The sequence below is a fragment of the Convolutriloba macropyga genome, chromosome 10, assembly GCF_964194025.1.
Source record: "Convolutriloba macropyga chromosome 10, txConMacr16.3, whole genome shotgun sequence".
In the NCBI taxonomy this organism is placed as follows: Eukaryota; Metazoa; Xenacoelomorpha; order Acoela; family Convolutidae; genus Convolutriloba; species Convolutriloba macropyga.
The window spans coordinates 38808752-38831886 of NC_134477.1; positions in this window are offsets into that span (position 1 = coordinate 38808752).

Below are 23135 nucleotides of genomic sequence, written 5' to 3' on the forward strand. Positions count from 1 at the left end.
TAGCACTTCGGGCCCAGGCACGTCAGCTTCCTCATCACTTTCATCAACCCAACTTTCACGATCGATCTCAACACTTTTGTTACCTCGCCCAGGGGTTTCGACCAATCTGTTGACTGACTGCTCTTTCAAGAAACTTGCGTTTTTCTCCTTCTCAGCAGCGAGACGAGCCCTCTCAAAATTTTGTGTCAAATTCATGTCTCTTATTTCGACGCCTTCAGAAAGTTTTAGGTTCATATAATCTCCTAAGTGCTTCAAGATAGCTTCTGGACCATGTGTAACTACGAGACCATTATGAAAACACTTTGGTTTCTTGTCATCCTTAAAAGCCACATCCTCGTATCTCAACGACAGTTTGATGTTATTCGTGAGGAAAGAAGGCCATCCGCTGTGGTCATGCTTCACAAGATCAAATTTATCATCACGTTCGAAGTAAACGAGAAAATAATAATCTTTCGGTAGCTCGACCATATTTTCCTTTGCAGCAGTTCGGGCTGATTTTTTTCTCGTTACAGGGGTGCAGACGCCCCTTTGCGCAGTTTTGTTTTGCATTGCAGGCTGTGAGATGCTCATCTAAATTGAACATGAAATGGCCGAAGTTAAAACAAAAAAATTATCAAAAATTTCTTAAAAAAAAAAGAAAGTAAATCTTGAGCTCTAGCAGAACTAAAGAAGTAATTTATGAAATGCCTGGTAATTAAAATGGCCGCAATTTAGCGCAAGGGAACGGCCTCCAGCTGTCGTTTTTCCATATTTAAAAGTTCTAAGATCTGATTCGTCCACAAAATTTTGAGGCAATGCGACCAAGAAAATGACAAACAATAGACAAACTTATTTTATGAAGCAAGAAAAAAATCAAACCACAGCAGAACTGAGCCAGCGAGCGCCATTTTAGCTAATGCGCCTGTGATGCTCCAGCATTTCGCGGCGCACCATGGAATTATCCAAGCAAGTATCTTGCATCGACCAACAAAACAAAAAAAAAACCAAGAGATCAATAATAGCTTGCATATAGTTCCATATGGCTTCAAATTTGAGAATAAAAGATTTGACTGTCTAAGCTCCCCCAAGCAGTCAATTTGAACAAAAACGTTTTAATTTACCTCATCGTTGTTGGGCTGCAACACAAAGAAGACAACTGATAATTAAAATTAAAGCAATAATTATTGAGTCAAAAATTGGTCCAATGCTACCATTGAACCACACAAGACAAGAGCACGGGGTAGGAAAAGGAATAGATATTGTTCAAACTTACCGTTGAATGTACTGGTTGGATTTTGACAGAGGAGATATTCAAAGATGCAATTTTCGCAAATAACAATGAAATTCAAGAAGCAAGGTTATCTGAAAGAATTACAAAATTATGGGTACATTTTTTATAAAACCTCATCTACTACCAGCAGAACATTCAGATGAGCTTAGCAGCTCTACCATACCTCTACTACTTTGATACAAGCTCAGGGAACCAATTGCTGAGCCAATAACACCCCGAATGTGTCAATTTTCAGCGATTTTCCTGGGAAAAATTAGGCCAAAAAAGGAAAAATGGCCTGACACTCAGAAGTAATTTACTCAATAGTGACCGAATCAAATTCGACGGAACTGGTATACAGTGAAACAACAATTCAAGCTGCACTGAATAGGATAACCGATTGGAAAACTGTGTAAGTGCACTACAAGAAATAATAAATTTCGGGTTTGGTACCAAATTCCCTATATCTAACGGTCTTCCCCAGTATTGTCATTAATAACATGTTAATAACCTTGGTTATGAAAATGAAACTTTGTGGAAACGTTACCCACACACTGACAAAGCTAGGCACACTTGTCAGAGCCCTCAAAACGCACCCAAACAAATTTTAAAGGTCAATAACCTCGAAAAACGAGCTCAAAAAGGGTCAAAATGGGGTCAAGTGTACCGGTCAATTTCTCCAAACTGGTTGGGAAAACAATATACGTCATATATACTGTGAGAAACTACAGCTCAAGAGGAATTAAACTGTGCAAAAAAAAAGAATCGGTTAACTGTTAAAACGTGACATTTTTCAAAATTAATGTCCCGTACCAAATGACCAAAATTGACCAACTGACCACGACGATATGTCAAAAAATAACCAAGTTCCCATTCATAACTACCTGCCAAATTTATAACACACTCTCGGGACATTATGGGGGAACTATTGGACTAGTTGGAATATCCAAACAACACGTTTAACAACATTATCCATGTCTCTGAATTGATGTCATCTGTCAAAGCTATAAAAATGGGGGGTAAGTTAACCGGTCAATATTTCCGCATTCTAAAAGAAAACACTATACGTGGTATACATCATTTGAAAGCTCTGCTCAAGCCACGTTTAGATCACTAAACCAATCCAAAATCGGTTCACTATACAACGAGTAATTCCAAAAACAAGGTACCGTACCAAATTGACAATATAGAGGATGACAACCACTTCAGAGTGAAAATTGACCGCTGAAACTTGTGAAAAGTACCTATAAAACATATATGGGGAGACTCCCCACTAAATGAGGAAACTAAAGAGCCATTAATTGCAACTAAAAGGTCAAAAATATGAACTTTTCCATGTCATCACAGTTTGGGTCCAAAATAGGGAAAAATCCCGGTACGAGACCTACAGAGGGAAAATTAACCTAAAAAACTTGAGAAAAGTACCCAACAAACCTATATAGTGAGACTCCCCACCAAATGAGGATTCTAAAGAGCCATTATTTGCAACTACAATGTCAAAATTACAACTTTTCCCATGTCATCACAGTTTGGGTCCAAAATAGGGAAAAATCGGGGTTTGACACCTACAGAGGGAAAAATGACACCTAAAACTTGGGAAAAGTACCCACAAAACATATATGGGGAGACTCCCCACTAGCTGAGGATTCTAAAGAGCCATCACATGCAACTAAAATAAAAAAAATGACAACTTTGCCATGTCATCACGGCTATAGCCCAAAATAGTGAAAAAACCGGGTTTGAACCGTACAAAGTGAAAATTGACCCTTCAAACCCACGAAAAGTGCATAGAAAACATATATGGGGAGACTCCCCACTAGCTGAGGATTCTAAAGAGCCATCACATGCAACTAAAATAAAAAAAATGACAACTTTGCCATGTCATCACGGCTATAGCCGAAAATAGTGAAAAATCTGGGTTTGAACCGTACAAAGTGAAAATTGACCCTTCAAACCCACGAAAAGTGCATAGAAAACATATATGGGGAGACTCCCCACTAGCTGAGGATTCTAAAGAGCCATCACATGCAACTAAAATAAAAAAAATGACAACTTTGCCATGTCATCACGGCTATAGCCGAAAATAGTGAAAAATCCGGGTTTGAACCGTACAAAGTGAAAATTGACCTTTCAAACCCACAAAAAGTGCATAGAAAACATATATGGGGCGACTCCCTACTAGCTTAGGATTCTAAAGAGTCATCACATGCAACTAAAACTGAAAAAGTGCCAACTTTGCAATGTCATCACTGCTAATGTCAAAAATAACGCAACACCAGGTTTGGAGTGATACAGAGTGAAAATTGAACTGCTGAACTCCAGAAAACCCCATAGTAATCACAAACCGTGAAAAACACCATTAACTGAGCTTTGTAAATCAATCCCATTTGTACTCAAACTCCACTGTTTTGCGTTACCTGCTTTTGAATGGCTAAAAAATATCGAAATTTGGTGACACGGTTCAAATTTATACGTGAAGATCTTCTACTACCGGCCCGATTCAAGAAGTCAATTACATAGTGCATCTACGAAGGGATCAGTGTCCACAAAACGCGACCACTGCAGTTTTGTTTGACAAAGTAACTTTAGAGTTATCGAGCAAACAATAAAATGTACCTTAGTTATCGGTAACAATCCTTGAACCAACTTTGGCAAAACTGATGCCCCTTGCACTTAAACTGATATCAGATTACATCAGTTTTCAAAAAGAAGTTACACAGTGAACAGAGACTAAAATAACTGTGTGGTATTGGAGGGAGAACTTTCTGTAAGAAATACAATTACCGCAAACTTTTTGTTTTTAATGTTTGCTTCGAGAGCCTGCCAACAAAAGTTAATGTTTTCGCAGAAGGTGCTGTACACTGTGGGAGTCATATTCTAAACTGGTTGTTGCACAGTAGGATTGCATACAGGTGCAAAAGGATCTATACGACGATGAACAGTTCAAAGGGAATCTTATACAGTGAGAGGACATAATTTTTAAGGATGTTAACCTTTTTCTCATAAATAACTGAAAAAAGTTTTCTTTAACATTTTTTAAACCGTGAAATCTCTATGAACGATCAAATTAGTTGCGGCATCAAACAAGAAGGACCGAAAACAGATGATAATGATGTATAGTTGCTTGCATTCGGACCTTTTATCCAAAAAATATTAAAGTTTTTAAAAATTTTAACGAAATTTTTTAAACAAATTAAAATAACATTTTCTTCAGAACCTAATCAGCATCAAAACATGCTGCGCATTGGTAATATAGATACGGAGATATCATTTGGGCTGGCATTGAGCGGTTTACATTCTTTTGAATGCATTAGATGTCAAGCAAAACAGAAAAATTATGAAATTGTCAATACCGACAAAAATCAGTAATTAAATTTATTTTTTGTACAGATAATGTCTGTATCGAAATTAATGGATCAAAATTTTGTTCTAGAGGTAAGAGTAAGCTAATTTTTCTTAGACCTTAAATGAAAGGCTAACAAAAGCGACCATTTATGATTTTTACCATAAAAACAATTAATCAGAAAAAAAATTTAGTTTATCGCCACGCAAAACGTAATATCATCTTTTCTGCCTCCCATACCTGTGTGGTCCAACTCATCGCACTACTTTAAATTAGTTTTCATGGTATTTAAACACTATTTGTAATTCAATGTGACAGGAGTGATTTGAAAACTCTCATTTCAAGAAAAAAACCGTACAAAACATCATAAACACCCAACTGGAAGTCCCTGGAGGCTATATTGCTACATGTTTTCGTGCCCAATACACTAGTCACACTTGGTGTAGGCAATATAAGTCAAAAAAACAACTATTGAATCTTATTATTTGAAACCGGTCTTTCAAATACGTTATCGCCGGTAAAGTACATATGAAACTTTCTGTTTAGGCCCGAGAGAAAAATTGGTTTAAGGCAAAAAAATTTTTGACTCAAATTTTCGAAATTTAACTGTGTGTTACCCTCAGTAGGGGTGCTGTTCTGCTATAGAACGCTTTTTAAATGGATCGGAAGGCTTACCAAATTGACAATTTACGATTTTCGACATGTACACATTAAATCAAGAAAAAAAGTTATTTTATCGCTATGCAAAACGTAATATCAGCTTTTCTGCCTCCCATACGTGTGTGGTCCAATTCAACGCACTTCTTTGAATTATTTTCATGGTATTTAAACACTATTTGTAATTCAATGTGACAGGCGTGAGTGAAAAGTCTCATTCCAAGTGAAAAAAAAACGTACAAAACATTATAAACACCAAACTGGAAGTCCTTGGAGGCCTTATTGCTACATGTTTTCGTGCCCAATACACTAGTCACACTTGGTGTAGGCAAAATAAGTTAAAAAAACAACTATTGAATATTTTTTTTTGAAACCGGTCTTTCAAATACGTTATCGCCGGAAAATTACATATGAAACTTTCTGTTTAGGCCCGAGAGAAAAATTGGTTTCAGGCAAAAAATTTTTTGACTCAAATTTTCGAAGTTAAACTGTGTGTTACCCTCAGTAGGAGTGCTGTTCTGCTATAGAACGCTTTTTAAATGGATCGGAAGGCTTACCAAATTGACAATTTACGATTTTCGACATGTACACATTAAATCAAGAAAAAAAGTTATTTTATCGCTATGCAAAACGTAATATCAGCTTTTCTGCCTCCCATACGTGTGTGGTCCAATTCAACGCACTTCTTTGAATTATTTTCATGGTATTTAAACACTATTTGTAATTCAATGTGACAGGAGTGATTTGAAAATTCTCATTTCAAGAAAAAAAATCGTACAAAACATCATAAACACCCAACTGGAAGTCCCTGGAGGCTGTATTCCTACCTGTTTTTGTGATCAATACACTAGTCACACTTGGTGTAGGCAATATAAGTCAAAAAGCAACTATTGAATAATTTCTTTTGAAACCGGTCTTTCAAATACGTTATCGCCGGTAAAGTACATATGAAACTTTCTGTTTAGGCCCGAGAGAAAAATTGGTTTAAGGCAAAAAAATTTTTGACTCAAATTTTCGAAGTTTAACTTTGTGTTACCCTCAGTATGAGTCCTGTTCTGCTATAGAACCCTTTTTAAATGGATCGGAAGGCTTACCAAATTGACAATTTACGATTTTCGACATGTACACATTAAATCAACAAAAAACGTTATTTTATCGCTATGTAAAACGTAACATCAGCTTTTCTGCCTCCCATACAAGTGTGGTCCAATTCATTTTACTACTTTCAATTAATTTTCATGGTACCTAAACACTATTTGTAATTCAATGTGACAGGCGTGAGTGAAAAGTCTCATTTCAAGAAAAAAAATCGTACAAAACATCATAAACACCAAACTGGAAGTCCCTGGAGGCTATATTACTGCGTGGTTTTGTTCCCAACACACTAGTCACACTTGGTGTAGGCAATATAAGTCAAAAAACAACTATTGAATCTTTTTATTTGAAACCGGTCTTTCAAATACGTTATCGCCGGTAAAGTACATATGAAACTTTCTGTTTAGGCCCGAGAGAAAAATTGGTTTAAGGCAAAAAAAATTTTGACTCAAATTTTCGAAGTTTAACTGTGTGTTACCCTCAGTATGAGTGCTGTTCTGCTATAGAACCCTTTTTAAATGGATCGGAAGGCTTACCAAATTGACAATTTACGATTTTCGACATGTACACATTAAATCAACAAAAAACGTTACTTTATAGCTATGTAAAACGTAACATCAGCTTTTCTGCCTCCCATACAAGTGTGGTTCAATCCATCGCACTACTTTCAATTAATTTTCATGGTATTTAAACACTATTTGTAATTCAATATGACAGGCGTGAGTGAAAAGTCTCATTTCAAGAAAAAAAAATCGTACAAAACATCATAAACACCAAACTGGAAGTACCTGGAGGCTATATTACTACATGTTTTTGTGCCCACTACTCTAGTCACACTTAGTGTAGGCAATATAAGATAAAAAAAACAACTATTGAATATTTTTCTTTGAAACCGGTCTTTCAAATACGTTATCGCCGGAAAAGTACATATGAAACTTTCTGTTTAGGCCCGAGAGAAAAATTGGTTTAAGGCAAAAAAATTTTTGACTCAAATTTTCGAAGTTAAACTGTGTGTTACCCTCAGTAGGAGTGCTGTTCTGCTATAGAACGCTTTTTAAATGGATCGGAAGGCTTACCAAATTGACAATTTACGATTTTCGACATGTACACATTAAATCAACAAAAAACGTTATTTTATCGCTATGTAAAACGTAACATCAGCTTTTCTGCCTCCCATACAAGTGTGGTTCAATTCATCGCACTACTTTCAATTAATTTTCAAGGTAACTAAACACTATTTGTAATTCAATGTGACAGGCGTGAGTGAAAAATCTCATCTCAAGAAAAAAAATCGTACAAAACATCATAAACACCAAACTGGAAGTCCCTGGAGGCTATATTACTACATGTTTTTGTGCCAATACACTAGTCACACATGGTTTAGGCAATATAAGTAAAAAAAACAACTATTGAATATTTTTTTTTGAAACCGGTCTTTCAAATACGTTATCGCCGGTAAAGTACATATGAAACTTTCTGTTTAGGCCCGAGAGAAAAATTGGTTTCAGGCAAAAAATTTTTTGACTCAAATTTTCGAAGTTAAACTGTGTGTTACCCTCAGTAGGAGTGTTGTTCTGCTATAGAACGCTTTTTAAATGGATCGGAAGGCTTACCAAATTGACAATTTACGATTTTCGACATGTACACATTAAATGAACAAAAAACGTTATCTTATCGCTATGCAAAACGTAATATCAGCTTTTCTGCCTCCCATTCAAGTGTGGTCCAATTCATCGCACTACTTTCAATTAATTTTCATGGTATTTAAACACTACTTGTAATTCAATGTGACAGGCGTGAGTGAAAAGTCTCATTTCAAGAAAAAAAAATCGTACAAAACATCATAAACACCAAACTGGAAGTCCCTGGAGGCTATATTACTGCGTGGTTTTGTGCCCAACACACTAGTCACACTTGGTGTAGGCAATATAAGTCAAAAAAACAACTATTGAATCTTTTTATTTGAAACCGGTCTTTCAAATACGTTATCGCCGGTAAAGTACATATGAAACTTTCTGTTTAGGCCCGAGAGAAAAATTGGTTTAAGGCAAAAAAATTTTTGACTCAAATTTTCGAAGTTTAACTGTGTGTTACCCTCAGTATGAGTGCTGTTCTGCTATAGAACCCTTTTTAAATGGATCGGAGGGCTTACCAAATTGACAATTTACGATTTTCGACATGTACACATTAAATGAACAAAAAACGTTACTTTATAGCTATGTAAAACGTAACATCAGCTTTTCTGCCTCCCATACAAGTGTGGTTCAATCCATCGCACTACTTTCAATTAATTTTCATGGTATTTAAACACTATTTGTAATTCAATATGACAGGCGTGAGTGAAAAGTCTCATTTCAAGAAAAAAAAATCGTACAAAACATCATAAACACCAAACTGGAAGTACCTGGAGGCTATATTACTACATGTTTTTGTGCCCACTACTCTAGTCACACTTAGTGTAGGCAATATAAGATAAAAAAACAACTATTGAATATTTTTCTTTGAAACCGGTCTTTCAAATACGTTATCGCCGGAAAAGTACATATGAAACTTTCTGTTTAGGCCCGAGAGAAAAATTGGTTTAAGGCAAAAAAATTTTTGACTCAAATTTTCGAAGTTAACCTGTGTGTTACCCTCAGTAGGAGTGCTGTTCTGCTATAGAACGCTTTTTAAATGGATCGGAAGGCTTACCAAATTGACAATTTACGATTTTCGACATGTACACATTAAATCAACAAAAAACGTTATTTTATCGCTATGTAAAACGTAACATCAGCTTTTCTGCCTCCCATACAAGTGTGGTTCAATTCATCGCACTACTTTCAATTAATTTTCAAGGTACCTAAACACTATTTGTAATTCAATGTGACAGGCGTGAGTGAAAAGTCTCATCTCAAGAAAAAAAATCGTACAAAACATCATAAACACCAAACTGGAAGTCCCTGGAGGCTATATTACTACATGTTTTTGTGCCCAATACACTAGTTACACATGGTGTAGGCAATATAAGTAAAAAAACAACTATTGAATATTTTTTTTTGAAACCGGTCTTTCAAATACGTCATCGCCGGAAAATTACATATGAAACTTTCTGTTTAGGCCCGAGAGAAAAATTGGTTTCAGGCAAAAAATTTTTTGACTCAAATTTTCGAAGTTAAACTGTGTGTTACCCTCAGTAGGAGTGTTGTTCTGCTATAGAACGCTTTTTAAATGGATCGGAAGGCTTACCAAATTGACAATTTACGATTTTCGACATGTACACATTAAATCAAAAAAAAACGTTATTTTATCGCTATGTAAAACGTAACATCAGCTTTTCTGCCTCCCATAAAAGTGTGGTCCAATTCATCCTACTACTTTCAATTAATTTTCATGGTACCTAAACACTATTTGTAATTCAATGTGACAGGCGTGAGTGAAAAGTCTCATCTCAAGAAAAAAAATCGTACAAAACATCATAAACACCAAACTGGAAGTCCCTGGAGGCTATATTACTACATGTTTTTGTGCCCAATACACTAATTACACATGGTGTAGGCAATATAAGTAAAAAAAACAACTATTGAATATTTTTTTTTGAAACCGGTCTTTCAAATACGTTATCGCCGGAAAATTACATATGAAACTTTCTGTTTAGGCCCGAGAGAAAAATTGGTTTCAGGCAAAAAAATTTTTGACTCAAATTTTCGAAGTTAAACTGTGTGTTACCCTCAGTAGGAGTGTTGTTCTGCTATAGAACGCTTTTTAAATGGATCGGATGGGTTACCAAATTGACAATTTACGATTTTCCACATGTACACATTAAATCAACAAAAAACGTTATCTTATCGCTATGCAAAACGTAATATCAGCTTTTCTGCCTCCCATTCAAGTGTGGTCCAATTCATCGCACTACTTTCAATTAATTTTCATGGTATTTAAACACTACTTGTAATTCAATGTGACAGGCGTGAGTGAAAAGTCTCATTTCAAGAAAAAAAAATCGTACAAAACATCATAAACACCAAACTGGAAGTCCCTGGAGGCTATATTACTACATGTTTTTGTGCCCAATACACTAGTTACACATGGTGTAGGCAATATAAGTAAAAAAAACAACTATTGAATATTTTTTTTTGAAACCGGTCTTTCAAATACGTTATCGCCGGAAAATTACATATGAAACTTTCTGTTTAGGCCCGAGAGAAAAATTGGTTTCAGGCAAAAAATTTTTTGACTCAAATTTTCGAAGTTAAACTGTGTGTTACCCTCAGTAGGAGTGTTGTTCTGCTATAGAACGCTTTTTAAATGGATCGGAAGGCTTACCAAACTGACAATTTACGATTTTCGACATGTACACATTAAATCAACAAAAAACATTATCTTATCGCTATGCAAAACGTAATATCAACTTTTCTGCCTCCCATTCAAGTGTGGTCCAATTCATCGCACTACTTTCAATTAATTTTCATGGTATTTAAACACTACTTGTAATTCAATGTGACAGGCGTGAGTGAAAAGTCTCATTTCAAGAAAAAAAAATCGTACAAAACATCATAAACACCAAACTGGAAGTCCCTGGAGGCTATATTACTACATGTTGTTGTGCCCAATACACTAGTCACACTTGGTGTAGGCAATATAAGTAAAAAAAACAACTATTGAATATTTTTTTTTGAAACCGGTCTTTCAAATACGTTATCGCCGGAAAATTACATATGAAACTTTCTGTTTAGGCCCGAGAGAAAAATTGGTTTCAGGCAAAAAAATTTTTGACTCAAATTTTCGAAGTTAAACTGTGTGTTACCCTCAGTAGGAGTGTTGTTCTGCTATAGAACGCTTTTTAAATGGATCGGAAGGCTTACCAAATTGACAATTTACGATTTTCGACATGTACACATTAAATCAACAAAAAACGTTATCTTATCGCTATGCAAAACGTAATATCAGCTTTTCTGCCTCCCATTCAAGTGTGGTCCAATTCATCGCACTACTTTTAATTAATTTTCATGGTATTTAAACACTACTTGTAATTCAATGTGACAGGCGTGAGTGAAAAGTCTCATTTCAAGAAAAAAAATCGTACAAAACATCATAAACACCAAACTGGAAGTCCCTGGAGGCTATATTACTACACGTTGTTGTGCCCAATACACTAGTCACACTTGGTGTAGGCAATATAAGTAAAAAAAACAACTATTGAATATTTTTTTTTGAAACCGGTCTTTCAAATACCTTATCGCCGGAAAATTACATATGAAACTTTCTGTTTAGGCCCGAGAGAAAAATTGGTTTCAGGCAAAAAATTTTTTGACTCAAATTTTCGAAGTTAAACTGTGTGTTACCCTCAGTAGGAGTGTTGTTCTGCTATAGAACGCTTTTTAAATGGATCGGAAGGCTTACCAAACTGACAATTTACGATTTTCGACATGTACACATTAAATCAACAAAAAACGTTATCTTATCGCTATGCAAAACGTAATATCAGCTTTTCTGCCTCCCATTCAAGTGTGGTCCAATTCATCGCACTACTTTTAATTAATTTTCATGGTATTTAAACACTACTTGTAATTCAATGTGACAGGCGTGAGTGAAAAGTCTCATTTCAAGAAAAAAAAATCGTACAAAACATCATAAACACCAAACTGGAAGTCCCTGGAGGCTATATTACTACATGTTTTTGTGCCCAATACACTAGTTACACATGGTGTAGGCAATATAAGTAAAAAAAACAACTATTGAATATTTTTTTTTTGAAACTGGTCTTTCAAATACGTTATCGCCGGAAAATTACATATAAAACTTTCTGTTTAGGCCCGAGAGAAAAATTGGTTTCAGGCAAAAAAATTTTTGACTCAAAATTTCGAAGTTAAACTGTGTGTTACCCTCAGTAGGAGTGTTGTTCTGCTATAGAACGCTTTTTAAATGGATCGGAAGGCTTACCAAATTGACAATTTACGATTTTCGACATGTACACATTAAATGAACAAAAAACGTTATCTTATCGCTATGCAAAACGTAATATCAGCTTTTCTGCCTCCCATTCAAGTGTGGTCCAATTCATCGCACTACTTTTAATTAATTTTCATGGTATTTAAACACTACTTGTAATTCAATGTGACAGGCGTGAGTGAAAAGTCTCATTTCAAGAAAAAAAATCGTACAAAACATCATAAACACCAAACTGGAAGTCCCTTGAGGCTATATTACTACATGTTTTTGTGCCCAATACACTAGTTACACATGGTGTAGGCAATATAAGTAAAAAAAACAACTATTGAATATTTTTTTTTGAAACCGGTCTTTCAAATACGTTATCGCCGGAAAATTACATATGAAACTTTCTGTTTAGGCCCGAGAGAAAAATTGGTTTCAGGCAAAAAAATTTTTGACTCAAATTTTCGAAGTTAAACTGTGTGTTACCCTCAGTAGGAGTGTTGTTCTGCTATAGAACGCTTTTTAAATGGATCGGAGGGCTTACCAAATTGACAATTTACGATTTTCGACATGTACACATTAAATGAACAAAAAACGTTATCTTATCGCTATGCAAAACGTAATATCAGCTTTTCTGCCTCCCATTCAAGTGTGGTCCAATTCATCGCACTACTTTTAATTAATTTTCATGGTATTTAAACACTACTTGTAATTCAATGTGACAGGCGTGAGTGAAAAGTCTCATTTCAAGAAAAAAAATCGTACAAAACATCATAAACACCAAACTGGAAGTCCCTGGAGGCTATATTACTACATGTTTTTGTGCCCAATACACTAGTTACACATGGTGTAGGCAATATAAGTAAAAAAAAACAACTATTGAATATTTTTTTTTGAAACCGGTCTTTCAAATACGTTATCGCCGGAAAATTACATATGAAACTTTCTGTTTAGGCCCGAGAGAAAAATTGGTTTCAGGCAAAAAATTTTTTGACTCAAATTTTCGAAGTTAAACTGTGTGTTACCCTCAGTAGGAGTGTTTTTCTGCTATAGAACGCTTTTTAAATGGATCGGAAGGCTTACCAAATTGACAATTTACGATTTTCGACATGTACACATTAAATGAACAAAAAACGTTATCTTATCGCTATGCAAAACGTAATATCAGCTTTTCTGCCTCCCATTCAAGTGTGGTCCAATTCATCGCACTACTTTCAATTAATTTTCATGGTATTTAAACACTACTTGTAATTCAATGTGACAGGCGTGAGTGAAAAGTCTCATTTCAAGAAAAAAAATCGTACAAAACATCATAAACACCAAACTGGAAGTCCCTGGAGGCTATATTACTACATGTTTTTGTGCCCAATACACTAGTCACACATGGTTTAGGCAATATAAGTAAAAAAAACAACTATTGAATATTTTTTTTTGAAACCGGTCTTTCAAATACGTTATCGCCGGAAAATTACATATGAAACTTTCTGTTTAGGCCCGAGAGAAAAATTGGTTTCAGGCAAAAAAAATTTTGACTCAAATTTTCGAAGTTAAACTGTGTGTTACCCTCAGTAGGAGTGTTGTTCTGCTATAGAACGCTTCTTAAATGGATCGGAAGGCTTACCAAATTGACAATTTACGATTTTCGACATGTACACATTAAATGAACAAAAAACGTTATCTTATCGCTATGCAAAACGTAATATCAGCTTTTCTGCCTCCCATTCAAGTGTGGTCCAATTCATCGCACTACTTTTAATTAATTTTCATGGTATTTAAACACTACTTGTAATTCAATGTGACAGGCGTGAGTGAAAAGTCTCATTTCAAGAAAAAAAATCGTACAAAACATCATAAACACCAAACTGGAAGTCCCTGGAGGCTATATTACTACATGTTTTTGTGCCCAATACACTAGTTACACATGGTGTAGGCAATATAAGTAAAAAAAACAACTATTGAATATTTTTTTTTGAAACCGGTCTTTCAAATACGTTATCGCCGGAAAATTACATATGAAACTTTCTGTTTAGGCCCGAGAGAAAAATTGGTTTCAGGCAAAAAATTTTTTGACTCAAATTTTCGAAGTTAAACTGTGTGTTACCCTCAGTAGGAGTGTTGTTCTGCTATAGAACGCTTTTTAAATGGATCGGAAGGCTTACCAAACTGACAATTTACGATTTTCGACATGTACACATTAAATCAACAAAAAACGTTATCTTATCGCTATGCAAAACGTAATATCAGCTTTTCTGCCTCCCATTCAAGTGTGGTCCAATTCATCGCACTACTTTCAATTAATTTTCATGGTATTTAAACACTACTTGTAATTCAATGTGACTGGAATCAGTGAAAAGGCTTTTTTCGCCATGTACATATTCAATCAGTAAAAACGCTGTTTTATCGCTACAAAAAACGTTAAATCAACGTTTCTGATTGTTTTCAAGTTTAAAACTACCAAAATTTTTTGACGGTTATCTTGCAAGATCTTGCAAGATTCTTGCAAGATAAACGTCCGGATCTTGCATCTTGCAAGATAAACGTTGTTTGCAAGAGTCTTGCAAGATCTTGCAAGATAAACGTTATTTGCAAGAATCTTGCAAGATCTTACAAGATAACCGTTGGAGTTCGTCTGGGGAATATATTTTGGTCATTTCCTGCCAATGAATTCAATTGTTGACATTAATATGAAAAAATACATAAATACATAAAAGTTTTTTGATATGCGGGGAAGTTTTTAAAATTTGCCAAATAATGCAAACGATTTTTTACTTAACTTAAAAAATTTCAGACTTTCAATTAATCATTGTTCGTAAATTTTGCCTACAGTTACAAGCTGTTACAATTGCATAATGCAAACTAATTTTTTATAAATATGGCTGTCATCTGGAGAAAAATGAAAAGAATCAAGTGTAAGCCAACGTAGTCCACATTTAGATTGTTTGAAGTTGTAAAAAGTGATCTAGACATAAAACTATGATTATTACCCAAACATCTGTTACTAGTAGACGCTTGTAATAACGGTAAATAAAGTGACACAATGGCAAGAATGTGTTTTGTGGTGAAATTATCATTGTGAACAACAACACAAAGAGACGCTATATTCCATTGAGTGGAAACCAATACCTGTACAAAAAACACCAATTCAATTAGAATAAATGGTTAAAACCAAGTTAAGTTTTTCTGGCTTTGCGGAATTCAAGGTACCCAAAGCTTTATTTTGTCTTTTAATTGTACAGTGGATTCATAAAATATGAATCTAGTGCCGGAACAATTTTTATAATAAAATCGAAACATCAGCTTCGCTAAAAGCCAGTGACGGAATAGATTTTATTAAATTTCGTAATAAAACGTGGAAATTTGGAACAAAAGCGTTGTAATGTACAATATTGGTTCTATTGCTTTAATTTAGTATAAATTAATAGTATCTATTGAAAACTAGTAGAAACCAATTAGTAAAATAAATACCTTGTCATAACAAACACTTTAATGACCTTTTAACAGAGATTAAGACTCAAAAGATTAAATTGACAAACAAATTTTTCGAAAAGTTTCTCCGATTATATCAAACAGATATTTTTTATTGTGGCTGGGGGAAAAACAAAAGATATCTAAGAAAACGAACAAATGTGGATTAAAAAATTTTGTGCTTTATTTGCTTAATTTACATTAGCTTTTAACATTTCGTTGTTTTTTTTGTATTTTAGCAAATGCAAAAATCACCAACCAATTTGCCGTTCGTTCGTCACTAATTCCGGCAAAGAATTAGGCGACCAATCCCTCAAATCGCGTAGCTAACTTTGCACCAAATTGCGCCATTCCTTTGTAATCTCAGTGGTTACGTTTTGGTAACTAATTACACAATTTTTAAATTGTTACGTTTTGTTTGTTAAATAATCCGACTTCATGAGAATCCCTCAGTTTAAAAAAAGCTCTTTTCTGAAAATAAATCATAAAGAGTGGTAGCCGCCAACATCAAACGTGTGGAACAGAGTGACGAGATCCAAAAATTAGAATCAATGAGAATTGTCGCTAGTATTTGCATGCTGTAAAATGCGAAAACTAGCGACGTAAATCCCAATATCTGAGCGTATCGCACTTTTTCTCATTCGCTTACGTTCCTGATGTTAATAAATGTGCGTAAAAATGCATACGCAAAACAGTGATATGAGTAGTATAAAATTCTGACTAGAACCTCAACGGGGGGGGGGGGGACGGACAATTACTGCAGCGTGGCAATCTACAACGGGATGGGACATTTTGAGGTGGCCATCTACAACGGGGTGGGACATTTTGAGGTGGCCATCTACAACGGGGTGGGACGATTGGAGTTTTTTAAAATGTAGTAAAATGTCCCCCTTATTTTACATATATACATAAATATACACAATACATACATACATGCATATATATGTATACATGTATATGTATGTATGTATGTATGTATGTATGTATGTATGTATTATGTATATGTATTTATGTATATGCATGTATATATGTATTGTGTATATGTATATATGTATATGTATGCATGTTTGTATGTATATATGTAAGTATATATGTAGGTATGTATGTATGTATGTATGTATTTTTGTGTATATGTATATATGTATATGAATGTATGTATGTATATATGTATGTATCTATGTATGTATGTATGTATGTATGTATGTATGTATGTATGTATGTATGTATGTATGTTTGTGTGTATTGTAGTATGCATGTATGAATGTATTTATGTATGTATATGTATGCATGTATGTGCATGTGAGTATCTATATTTGTATGTATGGATGTATGTATACATACACACATGCATACATACATACATACATACATACATACAAACAAACATACATATATATATACACACATACATACACACATACATACATACATACACACATACATACATACATACATACATACATACATAGATACATACATACACAGATACATACATACATACATAGATACATGCATACATACATACATACATATATACATACATAGATAAATACATATACATACATACATACATACATACATACATACATACATACATACATAAATACATACATACATACATACATACATAAATACATACATACATACATACATACATACATACATACATACATAAATACATACATACATACATACATACATTACTACTTTTGTAAAGTTCTGTTCGCGGGCTTTTTAATGGTAAAAAACTTAGTTAGTCTGTGAACATGCATACACAAATCACTGAGTTTAATCTTCATCAGTTGATGAATAGTCTATAATGCGAGCTCTTGGTTTTTTCGCCGCTCCTTTTTTGCGTTCTGCTTTCTCTTTTTGCTTTTCGATGCTGGCAAAGTGACTTGATTCTCACTTGAAATACTTGCGTTATCCGATTCAATTGCTTGGTCCAAAATAAAACCATCGCAAGCTGGGTCTGCAGAAGACCCACTGTCCGATTACTCTGACATTTTGTCAAAATCTACCAAGTTTTCTTCTAATTCATCTTCACTATAATCACGTTGATAAAAACCTGGGTCTGGGGAGTTGAAACTTGAGTTGTGAATGGTGCTTGTTTGTGGAATAGTTGTTGTTGGTTGTTGCTTTGGCTGCTTCTTTTTCTGCTGCTGGTTCTGTTTGCGCCTTTGCTGTGCATGCTGCGTGCTACCCTGCGCCTGCTGCGTGCTACCCTGCGCCTGCTGCGTGCTATCCTGCACCTGCTGCGAGCTATCCTGCGACTGCTGCGAGCTATCCTGCGCCTGCTGCGTGCTACCCTGCGCCTGCTGCGTGCTATCCTGCACCTGCTCCGAGCTATCCTGCGCCTGCTGCGAGCTATCCCGCGCCTTCTGCGAGCTATCCCGCGCCTGCTGCGAGCTATCCCGCGCCTGCTGCGTGCTTTGCTGCTCGTTTTGGCTTGCATCAAGCGAACCCCAATCCAGCTCATCTAGTATTGCTTTGTAAAACATGTCCTCTCTCAATGAGTTGTGTCCATAGGGCAACGTTGATACTTGGTCATTTAATAAGAATCTTTTATCATCATAGCCCGACAATGATTTCTTGTTGACAACTATTGTGTGAAGCCTGTGGTTGCTAGAGGCTATTCGGGTGTTGAGAAGACGCACAGCCTCGCCGCCCAAAAGAGTTTGCTTGTATAATTCATGAGTCATGCTGCGCTGTGCATCTTTTGTGACCCCTTTGGCTGACTGTTTGGTGCAACCTGAAAAAAAACTTGGTTTATTTCAAATTTATCCCGTTTTTTCATACCCCAAAAAAACTTGGTTTGCTAGAATGTTTTGCATATGCCTGTTGTTTTGATTACTTGTGTTTGTAGAGTGAAAGGGGGGGCTAGTGAAAAAGACTTGCCTTCAGCGAGCTTGGTTGAATACAGCTTTGGCTTGAGTCCACAAAACTCAGCAATGGGCCGGCTTCCCATCTCGTCTTTGAATTTAAGAGTGACTCGTGCATTGTCCCTGCTGTATAGCGGGTGCTCAGGAGGGAAGTTTGAAAAATCAAATTGATCTGCAACCTGTTTTTTCTTCTGTATTTCTGCAAAGAAATCTCTTGAGCGCACTTCATATACGAAGGAGTCTGTGTCTGAATAAACAAATTGCAATCAAAGTTCTTCTTCATAACTTTGTAGTGAAACTCAAATATGAATTTCTTAGCCAAATCCAGTATACAAGCACCGACGATGGTTGGTTTGTCCCACAGTATTTCTGATTGTTGAAGGCATACAGTGACCAGATCTTCACTGATAATTTTTGATGACTGGTACTCGGGCTTGTCTGTCCATTTGAGTGTTTCTTCTTCAGTGCGCGTCAATTTCACTTTCATTCTGTTTCGTTTTCCCTCGCAAGTTTTTCCGAATGATGAGTTTACCATTAATTTGTAGAAATCTTCCTCAAACTTATTCTTTGCCTGCTTTCTTTTTTCGGTATTTAGTTTCACGTATGGCGCCAGCCACTTTTCTTGTTTGATTGATAACACTCGATGAAGCTTGGTTACTACCAATCCTAGTTCAACATAGAGTTTCAAGGTTTGGTAGTGCAGTGTATAATTTTGTTTATCGAAAAGCGTCTGGATGAGCTTTTTTACCTGCGGGGGTTTGTTAATTTGCATATCGGCCAACAAGTTGCTTTGGTATTCACTGAGCCAACATTCATCAATAGCTACTTTTGTGGGTGCCAAGGGAAAGTCAGAGTGTAGATCATGTAGGCTGTCGGGATAGCTTAGGTCTACTTCAACTATGTATCCTACTGGGTCATCATCTGGTGTATTTAAAATTCGATGAACAATTTCCTGAGCATTATCGTCGGTCCAATCACTCTTGTCGAACAGTTCAAATTCACATAGTGGCAGTGGGAATTTTTCCATGATTCCTCCGTATTGATTGTTAGCGTCTATCATAATGATGAACGAAGAAATGTTTTTGGTTTGTAATCAGGAATAAATTTGTTATTTGCGCGACAAAGACGCTTACTGTACACCGAGCTCACGCCTCCTCTTATAAGGTTCTCAACCATATCAAGGTGTTCCCTCTCAGTTAGAAGATGTAAATGGGGATTGCAAATTTTGAGCATTGCGTCGCCCGACAAATCTGATGCAGTGTAATACTGAGAGCAATCCAGTCCGTAGGTGTCATAGCAAACTTGTCGAAAGCAAAGAAAAACTGCGGCGAGTAGGAACACATCAGTTTTCAAGTACAAATTGTAGTATTCACCAGCATTTTGACATGAAAATAAATTGAATACCTGGAGCGCTTGCTTGTACTCATCTTCACTCCCTGTGACTTCATATTGCTGTAAACTGTTGGTCCATTTGTCACGAGGGGGAAGCTGTGTCTCTCAAAGTTTTTCAAAACTGTCAACGTAGCAATAAGGGAACGAGCCTTTTTGTTTCAACAGGTTTACCGACGATGTGGGCCACTCTTGAAAATGTTGTTCAAGCAAGCTGAACTGATCCGGGGGCAGGTTCTGTACCAGTTTGTCAAGAGAAGCATTCATGAACTAGAAGGAGTCCAGTAGTCTTATGTATTCATACTGTTTTGTCCAAACGCCCTTTTTGTTCTGTGTTGCTTTTATATGCACTCCAATTTGCAACGAGATGAATTTCTCACTTGTGCTTGGTACCACAGAAATTGTGTTTTTCTCATTCAGGCTCTGTAGTGCAAGTACTACGTGATGAAGGTCATAGTTTGTCAAATTGTGGGCAAACAGTGGAGTAAAGTTTAGGTTTCTACGTTTTAAATTACACTGCGAGTGGGCCCATCCCAAAAATTTTCCTGTGAAGTGACAGTGATCTAGTACTGTGGGATCTTGTGGACTTGTATTCAATTCGTTTTCGCAAATCCAACACAGAGTAGCTTCTCTTTTTGGTATTGATGGTTCACCGGAAAAATTTTTGTATTGTTGCTTAACACCATAAATGCTCTTGGCAATTTGATCCAGCGACTTGACAAATTCAATCATGACATTCGGCCCACACTTCAGATCGAAAAAGAATGGTTTCGTTTCATTCAAGGCCACAAAAAGCAAAGCATAGCTGCATGGCTTGTGTTCTTCTAGCGCTCTAGTATTGCTCGAGCTTTGTAAGTTGCTGCTGCTGCTGCTGCCAATAACGGGTTCAATTATAGACTCCAGATCAAAAAATCCGACTATAGGTGCAAACCAACGTGCTTGATTATTTTTAAAATCAAATTTTTGCTGTCCTGCTTTTGGCATTTTAATAATTGCTCGTGTGTTTTGGTGGCATATTTCTTCATGTCTCTCATGTCGTTCGATTGAAGTGCTAATATGAAAACAGTTTCGACACAAATGGTTGTCTAAGCGCTGTTTTTTCTGAATGTACTGGTGAATTAATTCTTTGATATTTGTGATCAGCACATAATGATGCATTGAACCATCACTTAGCAAGAGTAAGTCCAGGTTGAATTCGAAATTTTGATTGTTTGATATGCGGAAAGGAATCAATTTTTTGTTTGAGTGCCGAAATACATTAACGCGTACCTGGTTAAGCTGTTCAATTTTTTCAATTGGTGAAAGGCTATTGGCATCAAGAATTCACCAACTGGTTGCTTTGCTCTGGGATTTTCTGGACAATACATTATTGGATTTGTTTTTTGTCTCCAGGAGGCATTGTCCGGTATCAATTTTGGTCCAATTTTGTTGTGATATTGTGCTGCATAGCAGTACAGGAAACATCTCTCATCTTGTCTGTTGCGAATGTTGAGCAAGTATTGACTTCTAGTCAAATCAGTTGGGAGAGCTAGATAGGAAGAAGCACTTATTGGTTTTGACTTGATAAATCGCAGTTCGACATTCTCAATTCTATCTACCGTCCACCCGCTTCCATGAGATGCGAAGTTGTTCAGTGAGAGGAGCATTTGCTCAATCATTCCAGCAAAGCATGATTTACTCATTCCGATGAAGTCAACGCGCTGCATTTTTGAATTGATATATATCTGAATTCAATCGGGTTGACTATCAACGGTTTCATCACTTGTTGGTTTTGTTAATTGCACCAATGCACTGAATTGAAGTTTTTGTGCACTATTTTGCGTGTTCAGTTGAACAACATTTTCAATCTCGTCCTGTTTGCTCCGCAAAAAACTTAGCAGATCTGTTTCCTGTTCCCCCACTGGTATGTCGTAGGTTTTCAAAACACCACCGAAAGCTTGCTCGGACGGAAGAATTCCAGAACTTGGGTTGTTTTCGAGATCAGCGTTCCATACTGGAAGTCCATGGTTTTTGTTCATATGCTCCATGTACTTGAGGTTGTCTACATAGAACTTGTTGCAGTAGAGACAGTAGCGGGGATGTTTTGTGTTGTGTTGCTGTATCATATGCGTTTCGAGTTCTGTGACTTTTTCGTGAGCAAACGCACATTCATCGCACACGAATCGGTTGGTTTGGACGTATTGTTTATGAACTGTTTGCATATGTTGTCTGAGGCTGCGCTTATCTACGAGTTTTTTCTGACAAATTGTATACGTTTCAGCGTTCATTATGAACAGGAGAAAGGCAGAAAGAATAGGAAAGCAAAAAAAAGACTTATAAAATTATGATAAGGAAATGTAAAGAGTTGAAGTTTTTCAATCAAGTGAATTTCAGGTTAAGGCAAAAAGCAAATGTAAGAATTTTATTGTCGGGCAAGCTGTTATTTAAACTTGTTTCATCCAATCAGAGTGCGCGTCTTTTTTGTTTACTTTTGCAACAGAAAGCTACTGCTCCGCAAACAGCAGTAGAGGTGGACACACCGCGCAGACTGTTGTGTAAACAAAACATAGATTTGTATGCTCAACGGTTTTTCTACTTTTTGTTTGTTTAAAACAGGTGATATTGAGTTCTCAGTTTTACTTCTTATTTGTTTACCCTAATTTTGGTACGGTGTACGACTATCTGATAAAAAGTGTTTAATGATTGTTTACTGTGATTTCACTACAATCCAAGCTTCAGCTGGGTTTATTTCAACACAGTCCACTTTCGCTTATTCGTTTAAAACATTGTTTCGCACACTTGTTTGTCCAATGTCTGAAATTTTCAGCATAGCTTAAATCTGTCTCACAATATTTGTCTAGTGTTAAGATGAATCTTTAGTTAAAGTTTAATTAAGAACTGGTTTCGAGATGTTAACAAAATTATCATGCTCAAACATTGTGAAAAGCAACAAATACCATATGTACAATGAGTTTAATGAGTTTTGTTGTATTTTAGAGTCGAGATAACTTGATGACTTTCTTGACGGGGGCATAACATTGGCTCAATGGAGGTGTTACATCGATGCTGACATCATCAGAAAAATTGTTGGCAAGCAACGGGAGGCTTTCCGGGGTTTTTCTTTCTTCACTTGGCGACTGATCAAAATTCCAAAAACCAT